We start from the raw sequence: 17,490 nt of genomic DNA on the forward strand, positions 1-17,490 counted from the left end.
GTAGGTCTCCTGAGGTTGTCTCAGCAACCTTCTTGGTCCTGTTGAACCCTCGGCTGGTGTAGTACAGGACTGCACCTCACCACTCCAGATGATAGGGTCCTTTCCCCAACCACTTCTATCCCTGAGTTTTCAGAGCCCAGTGAAGTAGGACAATGGAAGAGGCTCTGTGATCAGAATCAATGACTGGCTAGAGTGTTATTTTTTTTTTTAAATGAGAATTAGCATTTATCAAGAGCCAATGCTGTGCCTGTCACACCCGTTCTGTCATTTGTGCCCATAGTATCTCTGGGTTAGGTATTACTGGCACTGTTTGGAAGACAAGACAAAACCAACAAGGCTGAGAGAACAGCTGCCCAGTCTCACACATATGGCACAAGGCAGCAGATACCAAGCTCTTTCTTGTCTTGCACATAAACGCTGCAAGGCAGAGTGAAATACCTTGCAGAGTTAGCTTGGAGGTTTACTAACTCTGCCAAGTTTGGTGCAGGAAAACACTACCCATGTTATTAAACCAAAACCCCATGAGAAAACTTTCTAGTGGCAGAGGGTCATTGGAACGAGTGTGGCCCAAGGCCTGAGAAAGACCAGCTGCTTGTGGTCTTTCCTCCCAGGCTTTTCTGGGTCAGCGGTGCCCAGTGGACCCAGTGAACCCACAGAAGCCTTCAAAGTGCTCCGTGGGAGGGGCGGGGCTCCTTGGGGGAAGCTGCTGAAGCTCTGACCACAGATCGGGGAGCCTGCCACCTCTGCCTGGTGCTTGCTGCCAGCAGGAAGCCACGAGCTATGGGAACCGATTGAGAGAACCAGAATGGGATTTTTCTTTGGGATTCTTTCAGGAGTTGCTGGTTATCACTAGAAGGCGGCTGCATCACGAGGGTGCTGGGATTGAAAAAGCTATGGTGACAAACTCCTGAGCATTATCAAGGTAAGACTCTGCATCTTTGTTTTGTTTTGTTTTTGATTTATAAAAAGCTCATCCATCCAGGGAGATTCTGCTTCTTGGGCTTTCTAAGCTGAAAAAGCCAGTGACTGCGCCATAGAGGAAAGATAGGAGAAGACTGTAGAGTGGGAATGGGGGTGGGCACACGCATGCCGGCTGTGGGGCTCCAGGCAAGTTACTCAGCCTCTCTATAAACAAGGGTAATTGTCCCTAAGGGGCAGACATGGCAGAGGTTAGCAGTGATGTATGGGGAGTGTCTGGCTCAGGGCAAATGATTGGTTGTTGCCCTTTTAACATTTTGTTTGTTTTTAAATAAGGTTTTCCATTTTTCAGACATCAGGGGGAGGGCGATGGAATATGTTTAATGATAACTTTTGGGGCTAAGAGATCAGTTTCTGAAAAGGAATGAACCGTTGATAACATATTTTGAGAGGAGTTTTAAAATTCTAGGGTTTTGGCAACAGTTCCAGTTGTTTGCTAATTGGCCATCACGTCCACCTTCAACTATCCACATTACCAAGGAACTAAAGAATTGTTATCATCGTGCTGCCATAGTTAGAGAGAAAAACTGTGCATGATATATGTAGATACTTCTCCTTCCTGGATGAGCTTGATTCCCCTCACCTTCAGTGCCGGAGGGACTTAGAATGAAGTATGGAAAGGGAAGAACAATAACTCCATAGTGGAGAATGCTGGCAGACACCACCTCAAGCAGGTGAATCAAGGTTAATGTCTCAAGGGATAAGTCGTGTTGTATTATATAACTTTGGCTATGGTGCAAGGAGAAAGGACTTCCCCTCTGTGTTATTCTTCCCCCAAACCCTTAACCCCAGTCTCATCATGAGAAAACATCAGACAAACCCAAAGTGAGGGACAATCTGCAGAATACTTGACCTTTGCAACTGTCAAGGTCACAGAAAACGAGGAAAGATGGGGAAACTGTTACACATCAGAGGAGCGTAAGGAGACGTGACAACTAAACTCGGAACTCACATCCGGGATTGGAGTGGGTCTTAGGGGGAAGAAGGATTTAATGAAAAATAGGTGAAATCTAAATAGAGTCTGGAGTTAAATTAATACCATTGTGCCAATGTGGATTTCTTCATTCTGGCACATGTACCGTGGTTAGGTAAGACGGAATTATTAGGGGGAGCTGAGTGCAGGGTATATACAAAGTCTCTAGACTATCTTTGTAACCTAAAATTATTCCAAAATAAAAAGCTAAAAAAGATTATACTCATCCTGCCTTAGAGCAGGTGTGGTCAAAAGGTGAGCCTGCTTGGGAAAACTGGAATCCGTGGCGCAGTGGTCCCTGCCCTCTCTGAACTTTCTGGAACATAGCAGGCATTTTGCTTTTTTTTTTTTTTTACCATTTGTCTCTCCCAACCCCCACCTTAGTCCCAGAAAGTTCTGTATTTCTCTCTCTCTCTCTTTTTTAAAAAGATTTTATTTATTTATTTGAAAAAGAGAGAGAGCACAGAGGGAGAGGGAGAAACAGAATTCCCGCTGAGCAGAGAGCCCGACATGGGGCTCCATCCCAGGACCTTAAGATTATGACCTGAGCCAAAGGCAGAGGATTAACCGACTGAGCCACCCAGGTGCCCCTATATTTCTCTCTCTTTGTGGCATTTTTCATCATTCATTTCGTCTTTTATTCAGCACACATTTTTTTGAGCTCTGTGTCAGGGGCTTTAGGGCTAAGTACCCCAGCCTCTGTCCGCCCAGCAGCGCTCACTGTGCTGGTTCAGGCTTGCAGGCCTCCAGGTGCATGCCCAGAGACCCAAACCTGACCCTTTCCCTGGTGAGGAAGCGGAAGGCCCGAACGGAGACAAGTGAGGGCCCTGACCCTGCGTGGAATATCAGGCTGGAATCTGCCATCTTCTGGCCCAACTATCCCCACAGAATCTGTGGCCAACCAAGCGGCTGTGAGCTGTGCTGGGAACCAATTCCCTCGGAGCCCCGCTGTGGCCTGAGGAGTGTGGCCTGGGAGCCCACTGTGCCGCCCTCCCTCGAGTCTGCAGCAGCTAGATGGAGCCACCAGGGGCCAGCATCCTTGCTTGGAAGGGTCAGGTGTGTGGGGAGGTAGCAGGGGAGCTGGAGGGACCTGATCCCACCCCCCCAACACGTGCACACACACACACACACCTCTGTGCGCCCCCCCCGCCCCCTCCCAGGCCCAACAGAGCAGGTGTGCCCTGGTTGGAGGGTGAAGTCCCAGCCAGATTAGAGAAAAAAGAAAGAATCGTGAAGCTGTAGGAAGACAGCACTTAGATGAAAATCACAACAGTTAGATGAAGATCAGAAGCGAGAGCAGCGATTACCACTGGGCCTCGAGTCCTTTTCCTGTCACAGCTCGAGCTTCCCCCACGGCCAGCCCACCTGCCTGGACTAAGCCAGCCCCATGCTGCCGTGGAATGCTCCAGGCCACGCTCCTGCTGCTCCCTCAACCTGGGCCCCCCCCCTCCCATCCGGGCAAGTCCCACCTGTTCTAACTCCTGGACCAGTGTCACTGCCCTTCTCTACTGTCCCCAGGGCCCAAATCCAGCCCCATGTCCCCGTGAACCTCCAACACATGCCGAGGCCTCCCTGTTTGCAGGAGTTCTGGATCTGAGCTCTCCCGGGATGGGGAGCTGGCCGCCTTACATCCTCCTCTGGATCCCAGCCCTCAGGACCGTGTCTGGAGCAGGGTGGGTGCCCTGTGAAATGGTTCTTTAGGGAAAGGAACGAGGGCAAGTTCTGGAATGCCAGTGAAGATTAAGACAGGAGGAAGAAAGCTTGAAGGCAGGAGCGCACGTGAGATTTAATGACCTCCCTTAGCCACAGCGAGCTTCGCTGCCGTCGCCACGCCCGGGGTTTTAATGGGGGCCCTTGTGGAAGAGGGTGGTTGTCGCTAGGTCTCTGGTATGTTCTGGTCACTGGAAGGTGCGGTATCATCCAGAGGAAGATGCTGAGCCTTGGGGCCAGCCAGTTCTGCTCTAGGACCTGGTTCTGCCACTTCCAGCTGGACAAGTATGAGCAAAGGACCCAGGTCTCTGTGAGATGGGAGCAGGTGCAGCCAGCTTCAAGCCTAGACATGAGAACTAGATTGAGCAGGGTGATTGGAGCATAGAGGAGGCTCTGCCGTGGTCCCTGCTGACCCTGCAGGACCTCCGTTCAACGCAGGCCACTATGTGCTTTCTCACCAGAGGGCTGATGTTTCCAAAACCATGTCGTAGAAAGAGGTTCTCTTGGGTGCTTTGTCCTCACCTCTTTCTGCCGGCTTCTTCGCATACCTTGATACCTGAGTTGCTAGGCTAGGACCAGGGTGAGGTGAGCGAGTCACCTGGGGTGCAGAGTTTAAGGAGGCCCTCACTCTCAGGAAATGTTTGCGCAGGTTTCTCTAGTGTCTACAAGGATATGAGGTGGTCTGTGCTTAATGGATGAAGCCAGGCGTTCCAACCTCCGATACCGCAGACCCTTGATGAGTTTCATGGGGTCCAGGAGCTCTCTGAACTTGTCTGCAAGCTTTTTTGCATGTGCATACTCCCATACCGAGTGCTCCTGGCTTCCATCACATTCCCAAAAGGATCCGCCAACCCCAAATATTTGGAATCACCAAGTCCAGTATTTAGTAATGATATTTAATTTTATCTCTCAGTGCGTTGTGGGTCCCAGGAATTAGAAAGAACGTGGGCACAGGAGTACAGGAAAGCGACTGTGGCTGAGAGCTTCTCTAGCTTAGAGGTTGGATGGTCAGCCTATGGACCAGAGGGCTTGAGTTCAAGGTATAACCCTGTAGCTTTCTATGTGACCTTGGGCAAGTCACCAAATGTCCTTGTGAAATAACAGTAGTTTGACCTCAGTCTATACTGACATAACTCAGGTAAGTTACTTTTACCCTTGAGTCTTACTTCTTTATTTGCTAGTAACAGCACATCACGGGGTTATAAAAATTAAACCCCAAAGTCCTAATTCTTAGGTGAGTTGAAACTGAAAAGTATACAATATTTCCACCTAGATTCTATCCAGTTCTCCATGTGAGAATCACCAGAGGAGTCCCTGTAATTTGCAAAAAGCACATTGCATATTGTAACTTTTTAAAAAAAGATTTTATTTATTTATTTGACAGAGAGATATAGCGAGAGAGGGAACACGAGCAGGGGGAGTGGGAGAGGGAGAAGCAGACATCCCACTGAGCAGAGAGTTTGATGTGGGGCTCCATCCCAGGACCCTGGGACCATGACCTGAGCCGAAGGCAGACGCTTAATGACTGAGCCACCCAGGCGCCCCCGCATATTGTAACTTTTTAAATTTGTTTTTATGCACAATATTTATTTTGAAGTCTCAAAAGGAAGACCATGGTTTTGTTATGTTTCCCAAAAAGGAAATGCGTTTAATGGGACTGAGAAAAATGAATCCAGATATTTTGGGTGTGCTCCCCCCCTTCGCCATCAAGCTAGTCGGTCTTCATGCTGTGTGTCTGGATCTTGATGCTTGGGGTGTTCAAGGGATTGCATTCCAGAGTCAGGTTCAGGCACCCTTTCCTGGTGAGGGCATGTCATCCTATGCTCGAGCTGAAGGTTGCTGTAAGAAATAAGGTTATCATTACTGTGATGCCACTGAGACCGATGTCCACCATTCCACTCAGGACCACCCTAGGAGTCGCAGGAGAATTCCTATCAGGCTCCAGACCTGGGAAATCCATGCTTCTCTGGAGCAATGGATGTCCTAAAGACACTGATTCTATAAACCGATAACTTCCCACTCTGTGCTTTGGACTCCAGGACGCTTAGAGCCTACTTTGCATCTAACCATTAGCAATTGGGGAACCCCATCTCATGGTCTGTATTTCTGTGTAACCAGCTTTACCCTCAGATTTGTTTCTCTGCCTTAATCTACCCTTTGGTCGTGATTTCTTCATCTCTTTTTCTCTCCTATTTATTTCATGTTTGCTTTTGTAAGTAGCTTCAGATCTTTTTGGAAGCCCGAGAAAATGAATAAGTAAATAAACCAAAATAGAACAGCATTTTTGAAAGAGCTTGGTGCATGGTGTAGGTGCTCAGTAAGAGTTAATTCCCTTTCTGTGTACAAAACAGAGACCAATTCCTTATTTATTTGTTTTACCAAGGGGGCCACCCTATGGTGACATGCTCAGCTGTGAGTCTGTTATAGGTACATAAACAGCTTTTTCACCGCCTATTTTTAGATATTCCACCTTGTATTGTTGCAAAGATCATATACAGTTATTTCATGTTAAGTTTCCCTTTATTCCTGCCATATCTATAGTACAATCAGATTTTTTAAAAGAAATTTATTTATTTATTTAGAGAGCACACAATCGGGTTGGAGCTGGCACACAAGTTGGGGAGGGGTGAAGTGGGGAAGGGGCAAAGGGGGAGGGAGAGAGAATCTTAAGGAGTTTCCATGCGTAGTGTGGGGCTGACACAAGGCTTGATCTCAAGACCCTGAGATCATGACCTGAGCAGAAATCAAGAGTCAGATGCTTAACTGACTGAGCCACCCAGGCGCCCCCAAATAAATTTATTTATTTATTTTAAGTATTGCATTTGGAGATGGGATCAAAAGTAATAATCCATTTCATTGATTTTATTTAGGTGGCTTTATGGGAAAGGCTCAAATCTCTTTTCCCTATGCATTCATGGGGAAAGGAATCATTTCCATATTGTGCTATCTGTCTGTCTGATGGACTCCCTGGCATCTGTCAGTGCAGCAGGGAGGGGGAGGGCGGGGGTGGGGGCAGGGGTGGGGGAGGTTAGGTTAAGATAGGTATCTTCTAAACTGACAGCAGTGGGGGTAAATGTTCAACAACCAGCTTTCTGGGAAACACATGTACACACGTAAGTTTATTATAAACTGTACTGGTATAAAGAATATGTAACACATAATTTACAAATAATAACAAAATATGTAATATTCTTTATTATAAGTAGATAGCCATAGAGGCATCGATTCTCCATAGAGTGCTTTTGTGGACCTTTTTTTTTAATTTAAGATTTTATTTATTTATTTTTTAATTTTATTATGTTATGTTAGTCACCATACAATACATCATTAGTTTTTGATGTGGTGATCCACGATCCATTGTTTTCGTATAACACCCAGTGCTCCATGCAGTACGTGCCCTCCTTAATACCCATCACCGGGCTAACCCATCCCCCCTCCCCCCTCCCCTCTAGAACCCTGTTTGTTTCTCAGAGTCCATAGTCTCTCATGGTTCGTCTCTCCCTCCGATTTCCCCCCCATTTTCCCCTTCCTTTTCCTAATGTCCTCCATGCTGTTCCTTATGTTCTACAAATGAGTGAAACCATATGATAATTGACTTTCTCTGCCTGACTGATTTCACTTAGCATAATGTCCTCCAGTCCCAACCATGTTGATGTAAAAGTTGGGTATTCATCCTTTCTGATGGCTGAGTAATAGTCCATTGTATATATGGACCACATCTTTATCCATTCATCTGTTGAAGGGCATCACGGCTCTTTCCACAGTTTGGCTATAGTGGACATTGCTGCTATGAACATTGGGATGCATATGGCTTTTGTTGACTTCTGCCAAATTCTTGTGTCCACGGTCAAGCTATGGCTGCAACTGACACACAAGTATAGGGTGACATGGATGTCGTTGATGTCTTCATTTATGTTAACAAGACCAAAGTGACAAAGACGTACCGGCCCTGCACGCTGGGCGTAGGCAGTGACGTCACTGACTTCTTTGTTAAATTGACTAATAGTTTTTAATTACTCAAAATCTTTTCTCAATTTTTTGTCTATTAACGGCTATAAACAGGACACATTTTGAAGTTGAACCTACATTATTAACATTTCCTCCATCACTGTATTAAGTCCAGAAAATCAACAAAAAGGCAAATCAGCCCCAGGTTTGAAGCCCTCGCCTATTCCTGTGGTGTAAACACCCCTAGAGAGCCAACTTCAAGCTGCCCACGTGATCCGGCTGCACAAGGGGCTGGGAAGAAACGAGCAATAGCGGACGATTAGATAACATTTCCACCACACAGATAACCTCAAGAACAGAGATAGTAGTGAAATGTAGTGAAATAACTAGGGAATGATGACATTTGAGTGTTTATTACCTTCATTTTTAATTCATTTAATTATATTTTATATAATTTAATTTTTATTTTATATAATTTTAATTTTGTATGGTTTAATTTTGAATAGTGATGTGCTTAGCAAATAGCTCACAAAATTCCCCTAAATTTAACAAGTGACTCCCACAGACCTGTACAAGTTGGACCTGGCACACTGCTGATGAGAAGCAGAATATCTCAGTTTCAAACCACAGATCAGCGTCCTGTCTGCATTTGGCTTTGCAAAGTGGGGAAAAGTGGAGCATAGCCTGCCTCCTGGGATTTCCTGAGTCCTGAGCCTTGCAAAGGAGGTCTAGGTACCCAGAGGGTCCTGCTGTGTGCTTGGTGGCAAGAGGGGTGTGCGTGGTCCTGGGTAAAGACCCTCTCCCTACAACGGTCATGCCCCTGCACCAGTTCCTGTTGCTGGTGACCTAACTTTTGGAGACCATAGGCCTCTGATGAGTTTCCTGGAGCTTATGAGCTTCTTAAACTTGCAGGCAAGCAGGGCACCTGCGTGGCTCAGCTGGTTAAGCCTTCAGCTTAGGTCATAATCCCAGGATCCTGGGATCGAGCCCTGCTTTGGGCTCCCTCTCCCTCTGTCGCTCCCCCTGCTTGTGCTCCCTTGTGCTCTCAAGTAAATAAATGAAATCTTAAAAAAAAAAAACTTGCATAAACACTTTTGTGGAGGACATGAGCAACCCTCTGCAAAGATCATTTCTGGCTTTCATCAGATTTCAACAATTCAGTGGGGGTTGGGACTGCTAGCACAAGAAGGATTGGCTTCTGATTAACTGCCAAGGGGTGAACGTGGCTTTTCCATGTCATGGAACATGGGTCAACATGGGATTCTCTTCCTGCTCCAAGAATCACTCCCGGGAGGCCTTCGCCACTAGTCTCAGCTAGATGTACAAAGCAGAGATGTTTTCTCAAGTGGATTAGGGCTCAGTGAAGTACGGAATGCTCGTTGTTGGCAACCGTCTGAGGCTGAGATTGGCAGGGCAACACCTGCTCCCGTCGGTCATGACAACCAGGCCTGGAGGCTCTATCACAGGTGTGGAGGAGGTAAAGTGGGGTGTCCCTTGTACCCATATTTCTGCCAGAGCCTTATCTTAGCCGAAGCTGCTTGCCTCCCGGGCCGTCGGAGAAAACAGCCAGCTCCCGCCCTGTCTTCCGGGTCAAATAAATCTTCCCAGGTTCCTTTGCTCCACCCTGTCAACCAAGACAAGTGGCCTCTGAGAACCAGCAAATGGGAAGTGAAAATAATGCCCCAGAGGGGCTTCTGGCTCAGACATCACAGGGGACGGGCCCTGTGACTGATGCCTTCCTCCAAGCCAGCACCCTGGCCTTCAGAAAGATCTCATTGGCTTGAACGACAGTTTCCTCACAGAAAGCTTACACTCTCCTTTGTGGCATAGGAGAAGGGTTTAAGAGTTTCCTCCAGGAGGTCCCTCGGTGAGGCCGAGCATGGCGTACAGGGAGTGCAATGCCACATTCGTTGCGTTCCTGCCAAATGACACTGCAACATTCATCCCAGTGGGCTTGGAGCCTTCAGCTTTCAAATCAGCTTCCTCTAATTGCTGCCTGCATGTAAAGCCACTCTTATTATGTGCACTCCACCATCCTCCCCATTCGTTCCCCTCCTCTGATTCATTTGCGGCTTGTCAAGCCCGCCATGGAGAGCCAGCCTGTGTGTAAGCCAATTGACGCCTCTGTGTTTGGTCCTTCTCTTCCTGTTGATCGGAAAGCCCCTTGACAATCGAATGAAGAAAAAGCATGAACAGAGTGGGGAAGAACTTCGAACCCTTGGGAGCTGGTTTTGTCCATATATAACGTTGTCATAGTTTGCTATTTAAGATCCTCTATGAATCTTCATGGTTACATACTTTCAGCTCCTTGCTGCTAGCTGGTCTCCACCAAGCATGTGCTCAAAAAGGTCTCCAGTGTGGGGGTTTGCTGTCGGAGGTCAGCATGAATGACTAAGGGTGTCCTGAATCTCCCACCCCTGTGAGGTTCGGCCTGAGAAGGGAATGTTTGTGGTTTTTGCCTTGGATATCCTGGAGCTCTCTGGCATGTGGTGTTTGGGGGAAGCTGGTCCACTTTGGACTCCATTTTAAGGATTTTATAACTAGAAAGACAAAAAGGAAATCTCTTCAGGGAAGGAGGTTATGGATGTAGGATATGTTCTCTGTCTGTCTCTCACACACATGGACACACCACACAGACACACAGGCTTATGCACACACATGCACAGACCCACGCAGGCACACACACAGAGGCAACACACACATACCTATCAACAACAAAACATCACAAAACCCACCATCACAAATGCCATTGCAAAAAAGTGAAGGAATAAAGTCTGCCCCATAAAGAGATTCCCAAGTTGTATCCATGTTGTAGAAATCCAGTTGCTAAAGCACCATCCTCCCTGAAGTTCTTCTCGTTCATTCTTTTCATTGTACAAAGTTTTTTGCTGTCAAATGGCAAGCAATGTCTGTCTTCTAGTCTGAGCGGGTCCTGAGAAGGGAGGGAGCATCCCCATCCTACTCGCCTCACCTCAGAGCTCAGACTGGTGTGTTGGTGGTCAGCAGCTCCACGGGGCGACAGGGTGGGCGTGAGGGGTGTCACAAGAGGGACCACAGAGCAGTAGAGGAAGGAGATGAAGGAGGCTTCAGGTCTGCCTCTTTCCCTGGGGGTGGCCTTCCTTTGCCTGACTCCACACTGAAGAGGCAGGGTCTGAAATCCTCAGGATCCCTGCCTGGTCTTTCACCGCCCTGCTAAGGGTGACTAAGTCCCCTGGCATCTCTAGGAGGAGGCTCTGTTCCCCTCAGAAGAAACCTAAAGCTTGGGGAAAGTAGGAGTCTTAGCAAAGGCCAGAGGGTGAGGTAGAACACGCACCAGTTTCCCTGAGTGAGGGCAACACTCTGGTAACATCTGTCCCCTCCTTTCTCAGATCTGTCCCCATATCTCCACTGCTTTAGTTCAGGCCCTTCCTGCCTTTAGACTCCATGACTGCCACATCCTTAGAGCTCCTGTCTCTGCCTGCAGTGACCCACATCGCAGTCCATCCTCTGTGTGGCTGGCAAGATGTGTCTGAAGCTCAAATGTGGCCCTATCACCCCCAGGGTAAAAATCTTCATTGACTCCTCAGTGCCTGAGAACAAAGCCCAGGCCTCACGGGACCAGACATCTGGTCTCCCATCCCAGTTCCCCCCCCCCCCCCGTCATCCTTCTTCAGGCTCGTGGGTCCCAGGAGTCCTGTCCCCTATGACTCCCTGTTGCCCATTACACCTCAGAGCTTGTGCCAAGCCCTCTTCTCTGCTTGAAATGCCCATATCCCCGAGGAGAGATCCTGGGCATCCTTGAAGTTCTAATCCCAAGGTCAGCTTCCACGAGTCTTCTGTGGCCTGGCCACTCTGACCCAGGCACCAGCAGGCATGGCTGACTGCTTCTGTCACTGAGCCCAGCAGGGGGCTAGGGTAGCAAGGGTCTTGAGCTTCATACCAGGTGAACACAGCTCTCCACCCTCGTTCTCCAGGTGCACCACCCAGTTGTATCCCCAGTTCCCAGTGGCACACCCAGAGGGCACAGTCCATCGTCTGTGGTCACACAGATAAGCAGCAACCCACCTGGCTCTTAGGCTGGACCTCCTAGCTCCTCACTCTGCTTGGCCACACCGTGGGGTGTCTCTCTAAGGCAGGTGTGAAACTACCTTGAAGGTCTTCCATGATCCCTTTGCAAACTTAAGGGTAGACAACACACTGCTGAATTTATCCCTTGGCTTTATTCTCTTTTACCTTCCCAAGGTCACACTCAAGAATATGTATTTGGCTCATTTATCATTCATTTAAAAAAAAGAAGAGGAATGTTCTATTTGTGAAAACAAAGAGGCTGTTGACAAGGACGCCAGCTTCATAGAAGGTAGAAGAGTGGGTTGAAGGAGTTTATTACAAAGGTGGTCCTAGGCTCTGGAAGAACATCTGGAGAGCTCAGGGAAGTCATGACAGAGTAAATTCATGTGGGGTGAATATGAATCTCGGTCCACACTCAGTGTGCAAAAATAGAGTATCTAGTCTGAGCATCTTGATTTCTGCTAGCTGTTGGGAAATAACCCCAGTGAACTCAAAGCTCTCTCCCCTTCTCCAGGGTTGGGCCCCAGTTTGGGGGAGTGGGGTGGGGCTCATCGGGTTTAGGACTTTGGGGCAGCCCATCTGGTCTACATCAGCAATCCACACAGGCTGCTGCCAGGATGTCTTGTGCCAGCCTCTGACCTGGGTCAATCCTTCCCCCAGGACTTCTGTGCCACATCATGGGGTGGGGGAGTCATGACATCACTCCCGTGCAACTCTGTACTGAGAGACTCTCGGAGAGACCCCCTGGGCTCCTGTCTGCCCAGCCTGACTCACCGCATTTCTCTCAATCTGAGCCAAGAGACTTCTCTTGTTTCTACTTTATTTCCCTGTGGCAATGGCTTCAACATGGGTGAGGAACAAAATAATAAGTGAATAGAAGAAAAAAAATCCATTAACATCTCAAAAAACACATGTCTGCTCTACCTGCTGACAGAAATCTTGGCAAAGGAACATTAGACTTGTTGCTTTGATTTTTTTTTCCAACACAGAGTACAGATGTAAACCATGTTTCCAAACTGTGTCCACAAACCTGGGGAGCTGTGAGAGCTCCCACGGATCGGGAAAAACAAGGGGAAAGGAATTGAGGCAGGCAGAGGGAGGAAGGACAGCTTGCCAACCAGTTCCAGCTGTGGGAGGAACGGACACAGGAACTTAGAAGAAAGCAGAGTGCCCTGCCTTCCTACCTGTGGCAGACCACCTCACCCCTGGGAATGATCCAAGATCTGTTGAGTGTGGCCTAGATCCCAGGAGGATGTTGAGATGCAGGTGGGCGCTGATGGATCCCGCCAAGGTAGGGCCTGTCACTCTCTCTAGGAGGGGAGATTGCCCTGATTGGAGGGGAAGACAGCACCCACAACTCAGCTGCTGGGCTCTGTCAGAGGAAGGGAAATCTACACTCTAAAGAAACTTTAAAGGGACCGAAGCCTGGTGACTCCAGTGGAGATAGAGGATCCAGCTCAGGGGGCCAGCTAGTACTTGGAATCTAAAAGTGGCCAATCAGGGAATTCCAGTGGGCAGACTTGAGAGTTTGGGGAGGGGATACAAGGGTTCACGTGAAGACAAAGGTGAAAGGGTGCCAGAGTTTCCAGGCACTGGGGAAGGGGGTGCAGATGACTTTAGTAAGACAGGACGGTGATCTCCGATGCGGACTGGAGGAGGAGCCTGAGACCAAGAGGGGAAAGAAACCAGGAGAGATGAGAAGAGAAAGGCCACGAGTACCAGCCTGTACCAAGCTAGTTCTGTCCCCGAGACTGCGTTTCTATAACTGGGCACTGGTCTCGCCATCTTGGCTGGGGGACTTACTCTCTCTGGGCTTCAGGTTCTGACTCTGCCAAACAAGGGGGTAGGCTAAGTGAGCTCTGAGCTTTCCTTCTAGTCAACCCTTTGCTTGTCTACTTGCCTATCAGTCAAATGTGGAAGAGCTGCCGGTACTGGAGTGCTAAGAAATGTGTCAGGGGCTTTGCACCATGATCTCACTTAATTCCCCACAAAAAGCCCTGTGACGTCATCAGGAACTCACCAAGGGCCCGGGGTGGGAGGGGGGCCTCGAAGGCCAGAGCCCAGATGTAGACTCAGGTCTGTGCGACTCCAAAACCAGGGCTCTTAGCTCTTCATTATTTGGTCTATCAGCTGCCCACTGTGAGCAGAGCCCTGACCCAAGCTTACAGTAACGACAGGAGGAGCTTAGCACCTGCATCAAGGCAAAGGCTAAACGCAGGCTGTCAAATTGCAGCTTGCAGAACAACACACAGCAACTGAGCAGAAGCGGACAGCCAAGGATGAAGGAGCACAAGGAGGCGCTCACCTAGCATCCGGGAAACCTCTGCCTAAGGAGACATCTAGCATCAGCTTGCCTGAAGAAATGTCCCTCCCGAGAATGCCTCTCTTGTCCTGTGGGCCGGGTCAGCACCTGCCAACTTGCCTTTTCCCCATCTGGGTCAGCATCACCCCTGTCCACCCAGTAGCTCAAGCCTCCTTGACATCACTCTTCATTTCTCTGTTGCTCCCCACATCTGTCCGCCCTTGGGGATCTGCCCTCTCCTGAACCGCCCCCCCCCCCGCCCGATTGTCTCTCTGCCCTGGAACTGTCAGTTGCCCAGCGTTACTTATAGTGACATGTGCTAAGTCAGCCAGACACGTGCTAGGCCCCGAGGACACAAACGAGAGTTGCTCAAGTCAGACACGTACAGCCATCCTCCCTGCCCCAGTCTGTCTGTGACAGGGCTGTCACTGAGGTCTTGCCATGCCCTTTGGGGCCACCCAATGAGGGAGCCACCCATTGATCCAGGGGTCAGAGAGCCATGGAGGAGCTTCAGGAGGAAAGGTTTCACAGGGACCGAGAGACCGGGCCCCAGCTGAGTGCTCTGAGAAGGAAATGCTGGGTGTGCGGCATGGAGGGCAGATTGCTGCACCTACTGCTCATGTCCCCCAGCTGTGGGCACCTACATGACAGAGAAGCAGTTAGGCACTTGACCTGGGAGAAGTGAGCCGGAGCACACGCTGCTTTTACTTGGGAGGCTCGGTCCCAATGAGGAGTGTGTGCTGACCGTGACCTTTAAGAAGGTCGAGTGGCCTCCTGATGGCTGGAGCTTCAGCCCCTCCAGCAAGCTGCACTGTGGGAGGCTTTTCTTTCCTTTCCTTCCCTTTTCTTTCTTTTTTTAAGATTTTATTTATTTATTTGAGAGAGAGAGTGAGAGCACAGGCAGGGGGGGTGGGAGAGGGAGAAGCAGGCTTCCTGCTGAGCAGGGAGGCCAATGTGGGACTGGATCCCAGGACCCTGAGATCATGACCTGAGCCGAAAGCAGACGCTTAACTGACAGAGCCACCCAGGCGCCCCCAGGAAGCTTTTCTATAATTGTCTCTTCATGTCTGTTGTGAGAACAGCCAACCTCCCAGCACCCATGGGGACCCCGTGTCTGTTTCCAGCACCAGCAAGCATCAGACACGTCATTTACCTCTGACTCTGTGGGTCAGCCCACTTGTGCATGGCATGAATCGGAACACCAGAGGCTCACACGGATTTAGACACGAATGTCCTTGGGCTGCATGCATGAGCCTGTCTCCCCATTGGCTAGACTCGGATGCCGGGGACCTAAACCTTGGAGGGCCTACCAGGGTGGTGCTGCAGGGTGGGAACAATGAGTGTGCTCTCTCTGCTCTTTGAGTGGCAGGCTTGATTGTCGGGGGGAGGCTGGGGGACCTCTGACCCAGTCGGCCCGCCTTGCCTGCCTTCTCAGCCTACTCCAGAGAGAAGCCACAGAATGAGCCACTGCTTGGGGGCAGGACAGGGCCACAGCCATTTGGAAGAACAGGCTGATTTTGTACAGATTTATCCTTTATCTCCTTACTTGACAACTGTAAACATTAGATAATACCCCAAAAATTTGAAAACAGATACAAACCATCAATAATTCTACTAACCTCACATTTTTACCCAAGAGCTACTTATCTTATTCATATGATACAGTTTTTAATGGCTGGAATCATAAGGGGCATAGCAGTTTAGATACTGCTTTTCTTCCTTCCTTCCTTTTTTTTTCATCATAACATAAGCATCTTTTCTGTGGTGACATGTCTTCACAATGATTTTTGTGGCTGCATAACATTTCATCGTGTTAACTCAACTTCACCATTTCAGCTGGACATTTGCTTCTTCTTCTTCTTTTTTACATTATAGAGGGCTATGATTAAAAACAATATAACATGTAGTTTGCAAAGCCATGCTGAGCCCATGACGCAGCTGAAGGCTATTCTTTCCTAATCCCTCCAAGGAACGCAAATTATCCAGGGAGCCGAAATGCTCATTTTGAGGGTGGAGTCGGGTGGACTTTGAACTGCATTTTACGTCATGGTGATAGTGGCCTGAGTGCTTCATCCCCTCCCATCCAGCTCCTTGTGGTGACCGATGTGGTCTTTGGCCAGAGAGCAGGCTTTCCTCTTTGTGAAAGGAAGTGACTCATGAAGAAACAAAACCAGGGTGCCTGGATGGCCCAGTTGCTTAAGCATTGGACTCTTGATTTTGGCTCAGGTCACGATCTCAGGGTTGTGAGATGGAGCCTCCTGTAGGGCTCTGTGCTCAGCGGGGAGTCTGTTTCTGTCCTTCTCCCTCTGTCCCTACCCCCTTCCCCACTCTCTCTTGCTCAAATAAATAAATAAATCTTAAAAAAAAAAATGAAGAAACAAAACCCAAGGCTTTGGTCTCATCTGTCCCAAGGTTCTTAATTAGAGGTCCGTTAATTGCTGTGGGGGCTTTTAGGGCGAAGGGTGCTGAAACTGGGCACCTGTATGTACAGAAGTGTATTTTCTGGGGAAAATCTGTATTCACCAGATTCTCAAAGAAGGCTGTAACCCCAACATTGTTTTAAAAGACGACTGATCTCTCTCTTTTCCCCCCCACCCCACACACTCCCTATAGCTCCTTTTGGGAGACTGGGATTAAAATGAAAGAATCCTAAAGATCTGTGTCTATATACAGAGGTCCAGTCTTGGGATGGAGAACATATTATCCCCATTTTAAGGATGAGAAAATCTAGGCTCAGAAATACTTCTAAGGGCTCCCCACAGCCAGCATGTATGGATTCAAACCCATGTCTGTTTTACTAGCAAGTCTGGATGTGCATACCATTATGCTAAAGTGCCTTATGGTTAAGAGAATCATTTCTATTTTTATTTCTTTAACCAAAGCTAATTGCTAATGTGTTAAAGTGAGAGATTCTGCTATGATTGTGGCCATCCATGGTACTTAACTAAAGGAAATATTTTGGCATTTTTTAAAGCCTTGCATTTTTCTCCAGGGAGTCAGGCTGGTACAGAAATATTTGTGGTTGGTTAATTGTTCTTTCCTGCTACAAGCATTAACCATAGGAGGTGAGCTGTGTTTATCAAACTGAAATGTTGTCACTCAAGGCTTAAGGAACCAAAAAAACTTTGAAATTCAAGATACCAAATCTGACAGTTCAACCCATCAGGTGGGAGATTTCGGCCCACAATTCCCTGAATATCACTGGGCCCTTTTCAAACAGATGTTTTTATTAACAACAAACTATTTGGCACCAATAAGTGACTTTGGCTTCCTAAATGTGTTTGATTTCCTTTCTCTTAGTATTCCTGTGCTAAATCTCCTTAAACTCTGGTGCATACCTTGAGGCAAAGGAGGTGGGGCATAATCCAGTTTCATTCTCCTTGCTTCCTCTGGGAATCTCTGCTAAATTAGCCACTTATTATTACTGAAAATTCGCCTCCCTTAAAGGGGAAAGACTTCCTCAATGATGTTATAGTAGCGTTGCATGGTGACAGACGGGAGCTACACTGCGGGTGAGCACACGGCAGAACAG

General features: G+C 48.4%; 1 protein-coding gene across 4 annotated transcripts in view; it reads left to right on the forward strand.

Moving 5' to 3' along the window:
• The first annotated feature begins 657 nt into the window (after positions 1-657).
• The window catches only part of BLK (BLK proto-oncogene, Src family tyrosine kinase), a 70,837-nt gene continuing 54,004 nt past the window's right edge, over positions 658-17,490 (forward strand). Inside the window, exon 1 of one of the 4 annotated variants that reach the window (XM_028114221.2) lies at positions 658-922. The gene's annotated coding sequence lies outside the window, so the exon portion shown is untranslated. The remainder of the gene's footprint in view (positions 923-17,490) is intronic. The other 3 variants (XR_003610973.2, XR_003610974.2, XM_028114217.2) reach the window with 3 other exon arrangements.

The sequence above is a fragment of the Eumetopias jubatus genome, unplaced genomic scaffold, assembly GCF_037043125.1.
Source record: "Eumetopias jubatus isolate StellerSeaLion01/CBP00866 unplaced genomic scaffold, mEumJub1_p1.0 scaffold_2, whole genome shotgun sequence".
In the NCBI taxonomy this organism is placed as follows: Eukaryota; Metazoa; Chordata; class Mammalia; order Carnivora; family Otariidae; genus Eumetopias; species Eumetopias jubatus.